General features: G+C 38.7%; 1 protein-coding gene across 1 annotated transcript in view; it reads left to right on the forward strand.

The window, feature by feature from the left end:
* TPST1 (tyrosylprotein sulfotransferase 1) overlaps positions 1-18,130 on the forward strand; it is a 149,865-nt gene that overhangs the window by 83,061 nt on the left and 48,674 nt on the right. The window lies entirely within an intron of this gene.

Raw genomic sequence — 18,130 nt, forward strand, 5'->3', positions numbered from 1 at the left:
CTTTATTAGTGTTCAAATCTGGGATGAATAATAGTATATAATTAGATCATGTGGAGAGAAATTGAACCATAGTTTCATTAGTTATGATTGCTAAAAGTCTTTTTTTTTTTTTTTTTTTTTTAGATTTTATTTACTTTTTTGAGGGAGAGATGAGAGAGAGCACGAGCACAGCAAACTGGGTGAGAGGCATAGGGAGAAGCAGACTTCCCATAGAGCAGGGATCACAAGGCAGTTACGTCCCAGGGTCCTGGGATCATGACCTGAGCCTAAGGCAGATGCTTAACTAACTGAGCTACCCAGGCACCCCATACATATGTTAATCTTAAAGTCCAGAATGGAAAAAAAAAAAAAAGTCCAGAATGGGCTAAGGGCAGTTATTACCAACATTAACTAGCTTGGTTCTGTTTTTTCATGCTGAAGGACCAAAGAGGAATGAGCAAGTAAGTGAACTTTGAAGAAATAAAGTGCCAGTGTTTTCACAACTACTTGCAGGCCATAAAAAAGACACAAAATCTGTTCCTTGCAAAGAATGTAAGTCTGGCCAGACACCAAGATGTTGCTGCATAGACAAAATAAAACAACCAGAGACAAAAGCACAATAGAGCTGCTTTCATCCCAAAATGTTCAAGGACAGAAAGAATAAGGTTGGGGACATGACCAAGCAAGGGGGAGAGGAAGAGTGATCAGGGAAGGAGAGAGAGCTTATTTTTTTCTTGATCTTGTGTGAACTATTAATCTAAACCTAGAAATGCTGACTTCGTCTGAAAAATCAGAAACAGATTTCTCCAGTTTATTCATTTATTCAACAAATATTTATTGACCTTCTGTTATGTTCCTAGCACCGTTGTAAGCACTTGAGATAGAGTAGCAAACAAAAGACACAAATTCCTGCCCTTGCAGAACATAGATTGAGAGTGGGGGGTGGGGTAGGGTTGCATACACATTACACATGTTGCAGTGATTCTGTATTAGGTAGCTTCTTTCCATATTTAGCATAGTTTAGCCTTCAACTGACCACACCTTCAGCAACCTCCAGTTTAATGCTGCTATTTAGGCCCATTACCTTTTCTAACGATACCCTCCTTAGTACTTAGATAATAAAATCTTGCAAATGAGTCGATTGATCTGTCTTGATAAGTGGTAAAGAACAGAATTAGAAATTGACCAAAATCATACGGGAATTTAAACACTGGTATGATACCATACACAGAGTACAGTAGTGTCCACCCTTGTCTGTGATTTTGCTTTCCATAATTTCACTTATCCTTGGTCAACCACAGTCTGGAAGCCGATAATTGTTCTGACATATCAGAAGGTCAGTAGTAGCCTGATGCTATGTCACAATGCCTATGTCATTCACCTCACTTTCTCATCATATAGGCAGTTTATCATCTGAAAGTCATGGCAAGAAGGACAAATACAGTACAATCCAATATTTTGAGAGAGAGAGACCATGTTTATGTAACTTTTACATATATATAGTTATAATGGTTCTGTTTTATTATTAGTTATTGTTAATCTCTTATTGTGCCTAACTCATAAATTGAACTTTATCATAGGTAAAGAACCATGGTGTATATATAGTTTGGTACTATCTGTGTTTTGAGGCATCCACTGAGGGATGGATGGAACTTATCCTTGGTTGGGTAAGGGGGTACTACTGTAGTAGTCTTGGATCCTAAAGTCAATGAAGATAAAACTGAAAATAATAAAATAGAGAAAAATAGTAGAAAGGATAAATAAAATGAAAATTGATGATTTGAGATGATTGATGAAAAGGTAAACCCTTTGCAGTATCTATGAAGGTATAAGAGAGCAAATGTGTATCAGTGAAAGAATGAAATACAGGTATAAAAGAAATTAAAAGAGGGGCGCCTGGGTGCCTTAGTTGGTGAAGTGACTCCCTTTGGCTCAGGTCACGATCCCAGGATCCTGAGGTTAAGCCCTGAATGGGCTTCCCTGCTCAGTAGGGAGTCTGCTTCTCCCTCTCCCTTTGCCCCTCCCCCTTGCTGTTCTCTCTCTCTCTCTCTCTCTCAAATAAATAAACTCTTAAAAAAAAAAAAAAGAACAAATGAGTCCAATGTTGTTTGGACTAGTTTAGGTCATAGAAAAAGATGGAAAACTCCCATGTTCATTTTATGAAACCATGATTTAATGACAGAACCTAGTAGAAATTACAGAGAAGAAAATCTCAGAATTTTCTTATCCATATTGATGCCAAAATCATAAATCATAAAATAATAAGTAAAATACTTGTAAGCAGAATTAAGCAGTGTTTTAAAGATTGATAAATTTTTATGACTGAATAACTTATTTCAAAAATGAAAGAATGGTTCATATCAGAAAAATCTATTAATATAATTCATTGTATCATTAAATTAAAACCAAGTGATCATATTATTTAATGTTGAAAAGCTCTTTTACCAAAGCTCTTGGTAAAATCAATCGTTACAATAAAGACTTTTAAGAAGGAATGGAAAAAAACTACTAAAATATGATAAAGACTATATATTTGTTCACTTAACATGTTTTTATTGAGCACCCATTATGTGCCAGGTATGTTCAATTAGGCTGGGGTTATAGCAGTTAACAAAACAAATAAAATTGATCTCTTTCTTCATGGAACTTACATTAGCACTTGGGAGCCATTCCATTAAAAAATAGGCAAGATAAATGTCTAGTTCATCAGATGGTAAGAAGTCCTATAGAAGGAAATGAAGTAGAGGATAGGTAGTTGTTAAGAGCTGGGGTGTAGGAATAGTAGGGAAATCCTCACTGGGAAGATCATACTTTTAGCAGAGACCTATGGGAGACTAAAAGCAAGTGAACAAAACATAAAAATTGTTTCCCTCATGGAGCCTACTATCTAGTGGGAGAAGACTAAAAAAAACCTAAAAACCGTACTAAGGAAAATATATACCATATTAGGAGATTATGAACGCTATGGAAAAAGAAAAATTAGAGGAGAATAAAGGGGACCAGGACCAAAGGGATTTTTAAAAAATGTTTTTTTAGATTTTATTTATTTATTCATGAGAGACACACAGAGGAAGCAACATAGGCAGAGGGAGATGCAGGCTCTGCTTGGGGAGCCCAATGGTGGGACTTGATTCTAGGACCCTGGGATCATGCCAAGTCAAAGGCAAATGCTCAGCCACTGAGCCACCCAAGTGTCCTGATTTTTTTTTATTTGAAAAAAAAATTAAGTAATCTCTACACACAACGTGGGGCTCAAACTCACAACCCCAAGATCAAGAGTTGCATGCTCTGCTGACTGAATCAACCAGGTGTCCCATGGACAGAGGGTATTTTGAAGGGCAGTTTGTAATATTAAATAGAGTGATCAGAGTATTCTTCATCAACTTGAGATGTGAGGAAATCTTGGAGGTGAAGGAGTTAGCCAAGTGGATATATGGGGAAAGGGTGTACCAGACAGAGGAAAGAGCCACTATAAAGACACTAGTGAGGAGCATACCTGGCCTATGCAAGCAATTGCATAAATGTCAGTATGGCTGGAACAGAGTGGATGTAGGAGGTTATGGAAGTCAAATTAGGTTATATAGGCCCTTGTAGACCACTGAAAGGACTAATTAAAAATTAGTTTAGTGAACTTTAATAGGGCAGATACCCTTATAACTACCATCAATGTCAAGAAATTGAACTATGCCAGTCAGTCCAGAAGCCTTTCCATGTATCCTAATCTCAAAATAAATCTTGTGCTTTCCCCCAAAACTATACACCATTCTGAAACTTTTAGAAGTCTCTTCCAGATGTTTCTTTATAGTTTTATCATCCAAACATGCATGCTTATATACTATAGTCTTACCCTTTAAAAATAATCTGGCACATATTTTAAGTTTCTTTAGGTCAATAGGTTTCCAAATGCTCAATTCCTATCATTACCATTCACTATTTTTTGAAGAGCCTACGTCATTTAGCCAATAAAATTATTTACCATCTGAATTTTGCTAATTGCAAAATTTTTGCAATCGGACTGCTGATTGTCCAACGTATTCTTCTTAATTCTGTATTTAATACAAAATTGGCAGCTGAATCCAGAGGCTTAATCAGACTCAGGATCTGATTTGGCAAGGCCATCTGTTATGTGTAGTTGTCTTTCTTTTTTTGTGTGTGTGTGATTTTAGCAGCCATTGATACTCCATGTCTAGATTCATTTGTTTGATCTTGCAAAAATTCTGATTTAATTTCTCAATATTACTTGGAAAATTTTATAAAGAGATACATCCCTGCATCTGCTTATCTGGTTACCCAAGTTTATAGGCCACATAGGAAAAAGGCATGATAAATACTTGATTGTTGTTCTTTATTTGATAGTTTTCAAGATATGAGTTGGTTTCTTTTCATATCTTTCCAAGAGACTAACTTGATGATTTCAATCTATTGCAATTATTATTTTTGTTGAAGTTCAGATTGTCCCATCTCTGGCCCACTAGAAGCTTCTTCAAATTGGTTCCTGTGGACTTTTGCCATGACCATGGGAATGTCTCATAATTTCCTTGCTATCTAGTATGGCAAGGCATTACAGGGTCAGCTCAGATCAGGAATCAGTCATTTCTTTAGTATCTCTTCATTTCTTGTAGCAGAAAATGATACTTTAAGAGTTCTTTGTGGTCAGGCTATCCCATTCCTTTGTTAATGCCCCCTCACTATTTTGGTTGTCTGAAGGCTCATTTTCTAGTACGGGGGTGGAAAACTGTGGCTTTCCACCTGTTTTTGTATAGCTTGTAAGTTAGGAATGGTTTTACAAACTTTTAGAGGGTTGTAAAAAAATTTTTTTTTAATTTTATTTATTTATTCGTGAGAGACACAGAGAGATGTAGAAACATAGGCAGAGGGAGAGGCAGGCTCCCTTTGGGGAGCCCAATGTGCGACTCCATCTTGGGACTCCAGGATCATGCCCTGAGCTAAAGGCAGATGCTCAACTGCTGAGTCACCCAGGCATCACTAGGGTTGTAAAAATTAAAAAGGAGGATGTGCAACAGAGACAGTGCCTTGGTAGCATCAGATATTTACTGTGTGTGTATATGTGTGTGTGTGTGTGTATATTTATATATAATCATTTATTTACTATATATATTTATTGTCAGATTTTTACAGAAAAAGTTTGTTGACTTGCATTCTAGTAGATTCGTCAGAAAGTGTCCATAGAAACAATATTTCTTGAGTTCTTTGGAACTTGATTCTAGCTCTTGGATAACAGCTATTCTATATTGTTTATACCTGAAAGTCAGTTTTACTAGATATAAAATTCTTGGCTTAGTTTTCTTCCATGTGTATGTTTAATGGGTTGCTCTGTTTTCTTCTGGCAAAAAATATTGATGTGATAAAGTCTGATAATATAATTTTTTTTTTAAGATTTTATTTATTTATTCATAGACACACAGAGAGGCAGAGACACAGGCAGAGGGAGAAGCAGGTTCCATGCAGGGAGCCCGATGTGGGACTCGATCTCGGGTCTCCAGGATCACACCCCAGGCTGCAGGCAGCCCCAAACCGCTGCGCCACCAGGGCTGCCCTGATAATATAATTTTGATTCTTATTCTGTATTTGTTACTTTAGTTTTCTGCTGTAAGTCACGTGCTCATTTTGCTGAGGTACTCAGTGGATTTTTTTCTTTTGAAGTCTCATAATTTCACTAGAATATATCCTGATGTTAGTAAATTTATAAAGTTTCTTTTTTTTTTTTTTTAATTTTTATTTATTTATGATAGTCACAGAGAGAGAGAGAGAGAGGCAGAGACACAGGCAGAGGGAGAAGCAGGCTCCATGCACTGGGAGCCCGATGTGGGATTCGATCCCGGGTCTCCAGGATCGCGCCCTGGGCCAAAGGCAGGCGCCAAACCGCTGCGCCACCCAGGGATCCCATGATGTTAGTAAATTTAAAGCAGATATTGTCAGATAGATCATATACTCTTTCAGTATATACTTGGAAAAAAATATTTTTAAAGACTGCTTTCTTTGGAGGAGCTTGAGAAGATGGCAGTGTAGGAGGACCCTGAGCTCACCCTTTACCATGTTTCCAAAAAGATACTATCCACATCCAAGTCAACAAAACTGGAGAGTAATCTGAAGACTAGCAGAGCTACTCCACAACTAAAATAAAGAAGAAGCTGCAGCTGAAGTCTTGTTATCCAAGAGCTGAATGGTTAGGAACGTCAGAAAGGCAGAAGGAGGCTGCCTGCAGGAGAATGGGAAGCTGTGTGCATGGAGAAGGCAAAAAATGGGCTCTTGAGCCGTGAAGCTTACATGGGAAGACAAATCCCTATAACATTTGGCTTTAAAAACCAGTGGTGGTACTTGGAGCCTGGAGCTTTAAAAGGCTGCTGCATCAGCACTTGGTGAGCTGGGAGACTGAGCAGTAGCTTGGATGCTGCCCTTAAAGGGACAGCAGCCTGCACAGAGAGACAACATAAAAATGGCTGTTTACACAATGCTAGGGACAAACAGGAGACAGGTCTGTTCATACTGATTTTGGAGCATGTTGAGAGACTTCACTGAAAATGAGGTAGTTTGCAGGTGCCATTTTCCTCTGCTGACTTCCAGCATAAACACAGGGCCAAAGCTGCATAGATACTTCTAAGTAAACTGCTAGCATCATCCCAGGCCCACTCATTCTTGTGAAGACTCATTTCTCGAAGCTTGCTAACCTCGGCCCTGGGCTAAGGGCAAATTCTGTTAACAAAATAGACCTACACCAAGACATGTGATGATTAAATTTGCAAAATATAGTGATGAAAAATCTTAAAAGCAGCAAGACAAAACTATTCATTAACTTACAAGGAAAAATCCGAAAGACTAGCAGGAAATTTTTCAATGGAAATTTTGCAAGCCAGAAGGGAATGGCATGATATATTTAAAGTGCTGAATGGGAAAAATCTGTAGCCAATTCTACTCTATTTAGCAAGGTTATCATTCAGAATAAGAGAAATAAAGATTTTCTCAGGCAAAAACTAAAGGAGTTCATGACCACTAAACCAGCTCTGCAAGAAATAACCAAAAGGGACTCTGAGTGGAAAGGAAAGACTAAAAGTGACAGTATAGAGAAAGGAAACACATGGCAGTAAAAATGAATATTTCTGTAAAAAAAATCAGTCAAGGAACTGAAAAAAGGGGGGGTATAAAACAGCATATACGTAAAACATGGGAAGGAAAGGGAAAAAGAAGAGATTCAAACTTAACTGACCATCAACTTGATATAGACTGCTATATACAGAAGATATTATATACAAACTGAATGGTAACCATGTATCAAAAGCCACCAATAAATATGCAAAGAAGAGAAATAAATCTAAATATATCACTAAAGAAAATCAGCAAACATTAAAGAATGAAAGACATGAAAGGATCAGAGAAAATTTCCAAAATCAACCGTGAAACAAGTTTATTTATTTTTTTAGAGATTTTAATTATTTATTTATTCATAGAGACACACACAGAGAGAGAGGCAGAGACACAGGCAGAGGGAGAAGCAGGCTCCATGCAGGGAGCCGGACATGGGACTCTATCCCGGGCCTCCAGGATCACACCCCGGGCTGCAGGCGGTACCAAACCGCTGTGCCACCGGGGCTGCCCATGAAACAAGTTTATATCAGTAATTACTTTGAGTGTGATTACAATGAACAATTACACAATTTATTTTTTTAAGATTATGGGTTTAATCTTAAAAATTACTAATTACACAATTTATTTTTTTAAGATTTATTTGAGAGAGAGAGAACACATGCATTAGTAGGGGAAAGGGGTAGAGGGAAAAGCAGACTCCCTGCTAAGCAGGGAGGCCAACATTGGACTCAATCCCAGGACCCTGGATCATGACCTGAGCTGAAAGTAGATATTTAACCGACTGAGCCACCCACGTGCCCCATAAAAGGCCCATTTTATACTGCAGAGACCTGCAGATTGAAAATAAATGGATGAAGAAACATCTATCATACAAATGATGTCAAAAGAAGGCTGGAGTACAATACATATGTCAAAGTAGCCTTTTTTTTTAAGATTTTATTTATTTATTCATAGAGAGACATAGAGAGAGAGGCAGAGACACAGGCAGAGGGAGAAGCAGGCTCCATGCAGGGAGCCTGACATGGGATTCGATGACCCTGGGTCTCCAGGATCACTGAAGGTGTTGCTAAATCTCTGAGCCACCCGGCTGCCCTCAGGCCATGAGTTCAAGCCCACATTGGGTATAGAGATTACTTAACAAAAGAAAACGTTATGCAAGAATTTTTCTTTTTTTTTTTTTTTATACAAGAATTTTCAAGTGCATGGGTGTCAGCACCCCTAAATATCATGTTGTTCAAGCGTCAGCCATATAGATACCTTTCAGGTGTTGCCTTTTTATTCTTCTTCCCACTCATTCATATCATTACAGGTATTATGGTTATGTTGGTTGTTTCCCACCACTTGTATTTTGGAGTTTGTAGGACAACTTTGTCACCTAGTTTTGTTTTATATGTTGTTTGTAGCTTTTTGGTTTTGCTATCTGGTTTCTTTGTTTTCATGGATGATTTCACAAGATTAAAAACCTATTCTTGGGATCCCTGGGTGGCGCAGCGGTTTGGCGCCTGCCTTTGGCCCAGGGCGCGATCCTGGAGACCCGGGATCGAATCCCACGTCGGGCTCCTGGTGCATGGAGCCTGCTTCTCCCTCTGCCTGTGTCTCTGCCTCTCTCTCTCCCTCTGTGTGACTATCATAAATAAATAAATAAATAAATAATTAAAAAAAAAAACAAAACAAAACCTATTCTTGTGGTTTCTTAGATTCCCTCTCATTTTCGGGACTTGAAGTTGGAATACTGGGGAGGTGTTGCAGGATTTTGAGCAGAGGAGTGACACAATCTTACTATCCATTGTATATATTGCAAATAAACCAAGGGATGTAAAGGAAGAAGCAAGGAAACTATTAGAATATTATAGAAATCCAGGGAAAAGATAATGCTGGCTTGCACCAAGGGGAAGTAGCTGTGGATTTAATGAGAAGTAATCTTATTTGGGTATATTTTGAGGTAGAAGTTGATAAGATTTTCAGATGGATTGGATGTGAAGTTTGAGAGAGAGTAGTCAAAAGACAGCTCCAGTTTTATTTTATAATGCACAGCCAAAGGAATGGAGTTCTTTTCAACTACGAGTCTGAGGGCCGTGGATAAAGGCCCTCTTTTGCGGGGGTGGGGGTGCTTTTATATCCCATTTAGGGATAAGATCAGGAGTTAAGTTTGGACTGTGTTGAGCTTGAGATAATTATTAGACTTCTGTGTGGATCTTTGTAATCCCACTACTCTGTGGACTGAAAAAGACATTGCTTATTATAGAAAATTGGAAAATACAGAAAAGTTAGATAAGGTAAAAATCACAATCATATCACTGTCACTGTTAGCATTTTTATATGATTCAATAAGTGTATATAATGTTACAAAATTGAAGTTGCCAAGAGTGAGATAGTCTTTGAAAACATGACTTTAAAAAAAAAAGATTTATTATTGATTTATTTAGAGAAAGTGCATGAGCGAATGGAGGGGCAGAAGGAGAGGGAGAGGGAAAGAGAGGGAAAGAGAGAGAAGCGGCAGACTCCCCGCTGAGCTTGGAGCTCAATGCATGGCTTGACCTCATGACCCTGAGATCATGACCTGACCTGAAATCAAGATTAGGATGCTCAATCAATTGAGCCATCCAAGCGCCTCTGAAAACATGAGTTTTAATGGCATTTTATTTTTTGTTTAATAAGTATAAACATATGGTTTATGTACTCTTACCCATTCCCTTTTTGCATGTCCATTCCAGGCCAGATGCTCGCTTTAGTCTAGAGAATTTGGTTTCCTGTTGTAATTGCTGTGTATCATAATTCAGACCTGTAGTTTGGCAGTCCTCCTGGCTGTAGTGTTTAACTAATACTCATGTAAGATCCATGTCTTTAAAATGGTAGATTATTTTCGCCTCAGTCATTCAAGATTTTGGCATTGTCCCCATTCCCTGAGGACCAGTGCCTTCTACTACCAATGCTGCAGGGAGAAGGGAGCCTGGACACTTTACAACTGGGGAAGAGCCTACAGATTCACAGGTATCTTGCCTTGCAGTGCTGAGCCTGGGCTGTGGGTGCAGCAAGCACTGTGTTTTAAGGTCCCAGTGAGACTAGTGGGTACTGGAAAGGTAACTAATTTATGCCCTAGCACACTTCAGGCCTAACTGTTGGTTATTATCTGGAAAGACTGAAGAAGTAAAGGGGATTTGATGAGCTCATTTGGCCTGCAGGTTGTTGTGTAGAATAGATTATCAGGCTCTCTGAACAAAGCTCATTTCTAATGATTGTATCTTTATGAACAGAGATCAACAAACTTTCTGTAAAGAGCCATGTATTTTTGACTTGACAGGGCTTACAACTTTTGTTGTAATATTCAGCTGACCTAGAGCTAAAGCAGCCATACACCCTATGGAAACAAGTGGTTGTAGCTCTCCATTCTCTAAGTGCAGCAGGTCTCTCATGCGTGTGAAAGTTGATGGGGTCCTTCTATAAGGAAGGACATCACTTCCTCTCCCACCCAGACTCTACACACCTTTTTGAGTCCTTAAAAACCACTCGAAAATGTAAAAGCCATTCATAGCTTGAAGGCCAAACAAAAACAGGCAGTGGCATTGAATTTAGCTTATAACCCATAGATTGCTAACCCTTGCCTTGGCTACTTGGCAGCTTCCCCTGATTTGTGTCCCACTCCAGGAGAAGAATGGCTTCTGTCATCTGCAGCCACATTATATAGTTCCTGGCTTTTTTTTTATTTTTTAAAGAGAGAGTGAGGAGGGGCAGGAGGACAGAGAATCATAAGCAGACTCCACACCCAGTGCAGGACCTAACAACGCAGGGCTCAGTATTTCAACCCTGAGATCATGACCTGAGCCAAAATAAAGAGTCAGACACTTAACTGACTGGGCCACCTTGTGGTTTCTAGCTTTTGTCATTATACTTATCATGCTGCATATTAATCATGAGTATTTATCTCTCTTATTAGACTCTGAGCTTCTTGAGAGGCAGTCCATGGCCTAGTCAGTCATTTTTGCCTCCTTAGTATCCAACACGACCTGACACATAGGGGGTATCAGAAAACATTTAGTTTGAATTTTATGCTCAGTAAATATAAAATGTCTTTACTACTGTCTTAAAGTAGATTTTTAGGCAGTGGGCCTTCCAAATTCTTCCCTTTAGCAGTTCATAGTAACTGCATTTGCTTTTAGTGGATCTTGTGACTCAGTGGTTATGTAACAAAAAACCTTTCCAAATTCTTTCATTTTAGAGTTCTCTATCACTTTCAGACAAGAGATTATTGAACTTTAAATTCTTAATTTGATCTTAATGATAAATAATGGCTTTTCATTTTTCTTTTGAACTAGTTATATAATCTGGATAAAAAAAATAATAGTAGCTATTGTTTATTGAGCATATACTATATTCCAGTCTCTTAGTCAACTCCGGTTTTTCTTTAGACTTTTGGTAACTTTGTGACTATTATTATTTTATCTCTTTTTCTCTGTTCCAAAACAAAGCAGCAGCATCATAAGCTTTCTTTCCATACAACCTACTATAATGAATGATAACACTATCTATCTTGAGCCCTTCATGTCAAATCTGAATTCATCTAGACACCTTCCCCTTCTCCCCATATCTAATTGGCTATTAAGTCTTATCAAGTATTTTTTTTTAATCTATTGAGTTTTTCTTCTATCTCCATCTCACTTGCTCTAGGTGAATTAGTAATTTCTCCACATTTCCAATATGTAGTTTAGCATCTTTACTAGTTTTTCTAACCCCAGTTATCCCATCCCTCAATCTACCTTACCCATAATTATCAGTGATAACCTAATCATGTCAATTCTGTGATGAAAATCCTTCTATCATTTCCCAACATTTTCAAGATAAAGCCAACTTCCCAGTCATGATGAACAGACCCTGTACATCATGTGTGACTCCAGGGTTTAACACAGATGTGTTTCAGAACTCAGAAGTATTTGGATCTCTGGTCATATAGTGTACATAACACATATAATACCTTCTGTTTGTTCTGTGCTATTACTGTGTAATCATACTCGTTAATATTTCTGTATCAGAGTATGATTGTTTATGCCAAATAGAATAAAGACTGTAAGTAGATTCCTATCAATTCAGGTCATGTTTTGCTGCCAAATGAAAGCAGGAACGTGTTTAGTTTTTAGAGATTTTGGGGTTACAGAATTAAGATAGGAGATTATGGCCCCGCATATATCCAGTGGTCTGCTGGAGTTGGCTTGCCCTGGATATCAAGAGCCCAGTTTGTGCATCTCTTCTCAACACTGCAGTTGGTGACACCATGTTGGTCATTTGAAATCAGCCATGGTAGAGGTATATACACTGCAGACATCAGTAAATGGAACAAATCATGGCTTTTCCCCGCCCTGGAGATCAGGTTGTTAAACTACCAGCAGAGTATTATATATACTCATAACATGTATAGTATATTCCTATATTTTTACCATTGTGACAAACCAATTTGCACACTCTATGCAGTGTAGAACAACAGGCTGAGGTTTCCAGGGAAGCATAGAATGTAAAAATTAAGATCAATAGGATGGCAATAAGAGAAACTGGGAAAAATTAGAGCTTTGGAATTAGACAGATATGGTTCAAATTCTAACTCCACTCCACCCAGACTGTGTGATCCTGGATAAATCAGTTACTTATCTGAGTCTCAGTTTACACATTTGAAAAATGGAGACTGATATCTTTCTCTTAAAGTTTTAGGGATCCAAAAATTAGATTTCACATGCAAAGTGTGTGATATAAAATGAGCAGAAATTGTTATTTTTTATTTATTATAAGCCTTGCTTATAATATTGGAGGTGTTTATTTCTGGAGGTGTTTATTTCTGTAGACATGACTCCCTTTCTCTAACATTCCTAATGTCCCCACAGAAGATATCATGCAGTTTAGCATTTGTATGTTTTCTGACTAGTTCATCTTGTGTCAGTTGATCTTATAAAGATGATCCTTGATTTATCTTGAGCATGTTTATGTAAACTGAATTTATAGGGGTGCCTTTTTTCCCCATGAAAAGCTTTTAGTCATTCACTTAATAAATATTAATTGAGCACATGTTAATGTCGTAGGTGCTGGTGATAGTGAGATTTACAAAACATAGACCCTCCTTATATTTCAGTGGTCAATGAAGCCAACTAAATGCAGGGAGATTAGAAGGCTTTTGTAATCAGCTGGGTGAAAGTGATGGGGATATGAACTAAGGTAGTGGCAGTAGGAATGAAAGAGAGATGGCTCACTCAAAGATAAAGACTATAGAACTGGGTAACTTGGGAGTGATCTTGCGTTCTTTCTCCCTGCCCTTCTGAGATTTCTGGCTTTGCTCTGTGTATAGGTGGTGGTGCCATTTATCAATATAAGATGTACATGAAGAGGCTCAGATCCTAAGCAGAAGATAGCAGAAGGTCCAGTTTTGGATCATCTTAGTTTTTAGGGGTATGTGTAGGGTGTCTAAGTAGGGTAATCATATATGATTTATCATACAAACTTGAACATTTATGAAAGTAAGTAGGATGTGCTCTTAGTAATGAAGCTGGCTGAGACAATAGGTATATAAACTGGACCTGTCCTGGAAAAACCAAGAATATCAAGAAAAGATCTTTAAATATTAAACCATACAGGCAAAAAGTTTTAGAGTGAAAAGAGCAGTGGGTAGGGATGCCTGGGTGGCTCAGCAGTTGAGCGTCTGCCTTTGGCTCAGGGCGTGATCCCAGGGTCCTGGGATCGAGTCCTACATCAGGCTTCCTGAGAGGAGCCTGCTTCTCCCTCTGTCTATGTCTCTGCCTCTCTCTCTCTGTATCTCTCATGAATGAATTGTTGTGCCCAAGATTGCGAATCCGAGAAACCACCAAGGAGCTGACACCGATGCAAACACAAACACACGAGGGTTTATTTACAAGCTCGAGCTTGGGTCCAAGTATACCCGACACAGCAGAGCAGGGACTTGGACCCCGAGGTAAGAGGTGTAGCAGCTTTATAGGGGCCAGTGGCCAATGGGATTGTAACACACATAGAAAAGTTGCACAGTCATGTCGGTCCACACGCAGGTGGCCGATTGAATTACATTTTACCCTATAATATCCATTTGAACTGGCCTGTCACTCTGGTCCAAATTGGCACGCAGTTTTGGCAGGCACAGGGGGGGTTACATTGTTATGAGCCGATTTCAGGTAAGGGTGTGCTCAGCAGCTTGACTAGGGTGGGGCAGCTCCTTAAACAATAAGCAGGTCATGTGGGGGTCATACGGGAGGTGGCGGGTGCAGCACAAAATGGAGTTAGTCCTGCTCTGCTTGTCCAGGCTAGGGGATTTTTGTTAAATTTCCTGGGTCCCATATAAATAAAATCTTTGAAAAAAAATAAAGCAGTGGGTTAAGTGGAGTACTGGAGAAATTTTTTAAAAAAATCTAAACTCGGGGATCCCTGGGTGGTGCAGCGGTTTGGCGCCTGCCTTTGGCCCAGGGCGCGATCCTGGAGACCCGGGATTGAATCCCACATCAGGCTCCCGGTGCATGGAGCCTGCTTCTCCCTCCGCCTGTGTCTCTGCCTCTCTCTCTCTCTCTGTGACTATCATAAATAAATAAAAAAATTAAAAAAAAAAATCTAAACTCAATTAATTAAACATGTAGTATGTTATTAGTTTTAGAGGTAGCGTTTATTGATTCATCAGTTGCATGTCATACCCAGTGCTCATCACATCACATGGCCCTCCTTAATGCCCATCTTGCAGTCACCGCATCTCTCCCACCCACCTCCCCTCCAGCAACCTTCAGTTTGTTTCCTTTAGTTAAGAGTCTCTTATGGTTTGTTTCCCTCTCTAATTTCATCTTAATTTTATTTTTCCCTCCCTTCCCCTATATTTATCTGTTCTGTTTCTTAAATTCCACATGAGTGAAATCATAAGCTAATTGTCTTTTTTTTTTTTTTAAGATTTTATCTATTTATTTATTCATGAAAGACACAGAGAGAGTGAGGCAGAGACACAGGCAGAGGGAGAAGCAGGCTCCATCCAGGGAACCTTGTGTGGGACTCAATCCCAGGACTCCAGGATCACACCCTGGGCCAAAGGCAGGCACTAAACTGCTGAGCCATCCAGGGACTCCCCGATAATTGTCTTTTTCTGACTTCTTTCACTCGTAGTAATACCATCTAATTTCATCCATGTCATTACAAATGCTAAAGTTTCTTTCTTTTTTTTTTTTTTGAATGGCTGAGTAACCCATTGTGTGTGTGTGTATGTGTGTGTGTGTGTGTACTACATATACTATATAGTATATGCATCTTCTTTATTCATCTGTTGATGGACATCTGGGTTGTTTCCATAGTTTGGCTAACGTGGACATTGCTGCTATGAACATTCGGGTGCAGGTGCCCCTTTGAATCACTATGTTTGTATCCTTTGAATAAATACCTAGTAGTGCAATTGCTGGGTCATCGGGTAGCTCTATTTCTAACTTTTTTGAGCCTCCATAGTGTTTTCCAGAGTGGATGTACCAGTTTAACAGGGTCCCCTTTCTTCACATCCTTGTCAGCATCTCTTGTTTCCTGAGTTGTTAATTTTGGCCATTCTGACTGGTGTGAGGTGGTATCTCATTGTGGTTTTGAGTTGTATTTCCCTGATGCCGAGTGATGTTGAACATTTTTTTATGTGTCTGTTGGACATTTGTATGTCTTTGGAGAAATGTCTGTTCATGTGTTCTGCCCATTTCTTGACTTGGCTCTTTGTTCTTTGGGTGTTAAATTTGATAAATTCTTTATAGACTTTAGATACTAACCCTTTATCTGATAAGACATTTGCAGATATCTTCTCCTGTTTTACAGGTTATCTATCTTTTGGTTTTGTCAACTGTTTCCTTTGCTGTGCAGCTTTTTATCTTGATGAAGTCCCAGTAGTTCATTTTTGCTTTTTGTTTTTCCAGTGCCTTTGGAGATGTGTCTAGCAAGAAGTTTCTGCAGCTAAGATCAAAGAGGTTGCTGCCTGTGTTCTCCTCTAGGATTTTGATGGATTCCTGTCTCACATTTAGATCTTTAATCCATTTTGAGTTTATTTTTGTGTATGGTATAAGAAAATGATCCAGGCTCATTCTTCTGCATGTAGCTGTCCAATTATCCCAATACCATTTGTTGAAGAGACTCTTTTTTTTCAATTGGATATTCTTTCCTGCTTTGTTGAAAATTAGTTGACCATTGAGTTGAGGGTCCATTTCTGGACCCCCTTCTCTCCTTTGTTCTATTGATCTGTGTGTCTGTTTTTGCCCCATACCATGTCTTGATGATTACATCTTTGTAATAGAGCTTGAAGTCTGGAATCGTGATGCCATCAGCTTTGGTTTTCTTTTTCAACATTCCTTTGGCTGCTTGAGTTTTTTTCTGGTTCCATACACATTTTAGGATTATTTGTCCCAGCTCTGTGAAAAATGTTGATGGTATTTTGATAAAGGATTGCATTGAATGTGTAGATTGTTTGGGGTGGCCTAGAGAAATTTTTAAGAGGGAGGGAAAATGTGACCTTTGAGACAGGAAGGAAACCTGGAGATAGTGGTCTCATAGAATCCTGGGGAATAATCATTTTATTTTCTCTTGTCTCTTGTTTAGGAGTGGAGTCCCTTTGAGGGAGTGGTCATCAGATAATGATTATCTGCAGTGAGAGGTCACATACTTTTATTTTTTATTTTTTTAAAGATTTATTTATTTATTCATCAGAGACAGAGACAGAGAGACACAGGCAGGAAGAGAAGCAGGCTCCATGCAGGGAGCCTGACGTGGGACTCAATCCGGGTCTCCAGGATCAGGCCCTGGGCCGAAGGCTCAGCTAAACCACTGAGCCACCCGGGCTGCCCGGTCACATACTTTTAAAAAAGGGGTTTTACCTTTTATTAGAATACTAATTTGAATGACTTCTTATGTATTATGATATAAAACTCTTTTTAAAGATTTATTTATTTTAGAGAGAGGGAGACAGAACATGAGCAGGGGGTGAGAAGGAGACAAAGAGAGAGGGAGAAGTATACTCCCCACTGAGCAGGAAGCCTGACTCAGGGCTTGATCCCAGGACCCTGAAATCATGACGTGAGCCAAAGGCAGATGCTTAACTGACTGAGCCATCCAGGTGCCCTCTTAAGCACTTTTGTTTTGCAGTCATTTGGCCAATATCTGCCAATTCTGATACAATTTAAATCTAGGTATCATTTTATGTTTATTTTATTTATATATATATTTTTTAATTTTTATTTATTTATGATAGTCACACAGAGAGAGAGAGAGAGAGAGAGAGGCAGAGACACAGGCAGAGGGAGAAGCAGGCTCCATGCACCGGGAGCCCGATGTGGGATTCGATCCCGGGTCTCCAGGATTGTGCCCTGGGCCAAAGGCAGGCACCAAACCGCTGCACCACCCAGGGATCCCTATATTTATTTATTTTATCCTAAGATTATGAGTTAGTCAAACAGTGAGTATAACCACTATAATCATAAAGTAACTTTCTAGGTCAAGAGATAGAACGCATTTATTCTGTAATGTTGAAAATTGTAAACAGCACTTCTTTTCCTTCTTTAGAAAAGATTCTTCAGGAAGTCAACAGAAAAATAGAACAAATGAATATTTTGTATTCTTAGTGGATTATGGTTGGCTGTTATCTCCCTAATATTTTACTATGAAAGATTGCAAACATACAAAGAATACAAGAATTATACCTACTAGCTTTTAATTAATGTACTGCTATATTTGCTTTATCACACATCTGTCCATCTGTCCCTTTAACCGTTCATCAGTCCATCTTATTTATTTGTTTAATTTTTTTTTATTTGTTTAATTTTGATGCCGTTCAAATAAGTTGATTGGCTGTTCTCCTAAGCATTCTTAGCTTTGTTAATTTTTTTGTGGATGTTGTAATTAAAATGTTAACCCATTTTGTGCAGATGTTTTCAGCTGACCGTTTTTCCTATTTCTAGAAATACGAAGTTGCCAATAATAGCTGTCAAATTTAGGACATTAAAAGGAAGTCTGGTAAATAGTGTTACCCCTGGTTAGTGTCCCCTTTCTCAATAGACTTATAATCCAG

Source organism: Vulpes lagopus, chromosome 3 (genome assembly GCF_018345385.1).
Source record: "Vulpes lagopus strain Blue_001 chromosome 3, ASM1834538v1, whole genome shotgun sequence".
NCBI lineage: Eukaryota > Metazoa > Chordata > Mammalia > Carnivora > Canidae > Vulpes > Vulpes lagopus.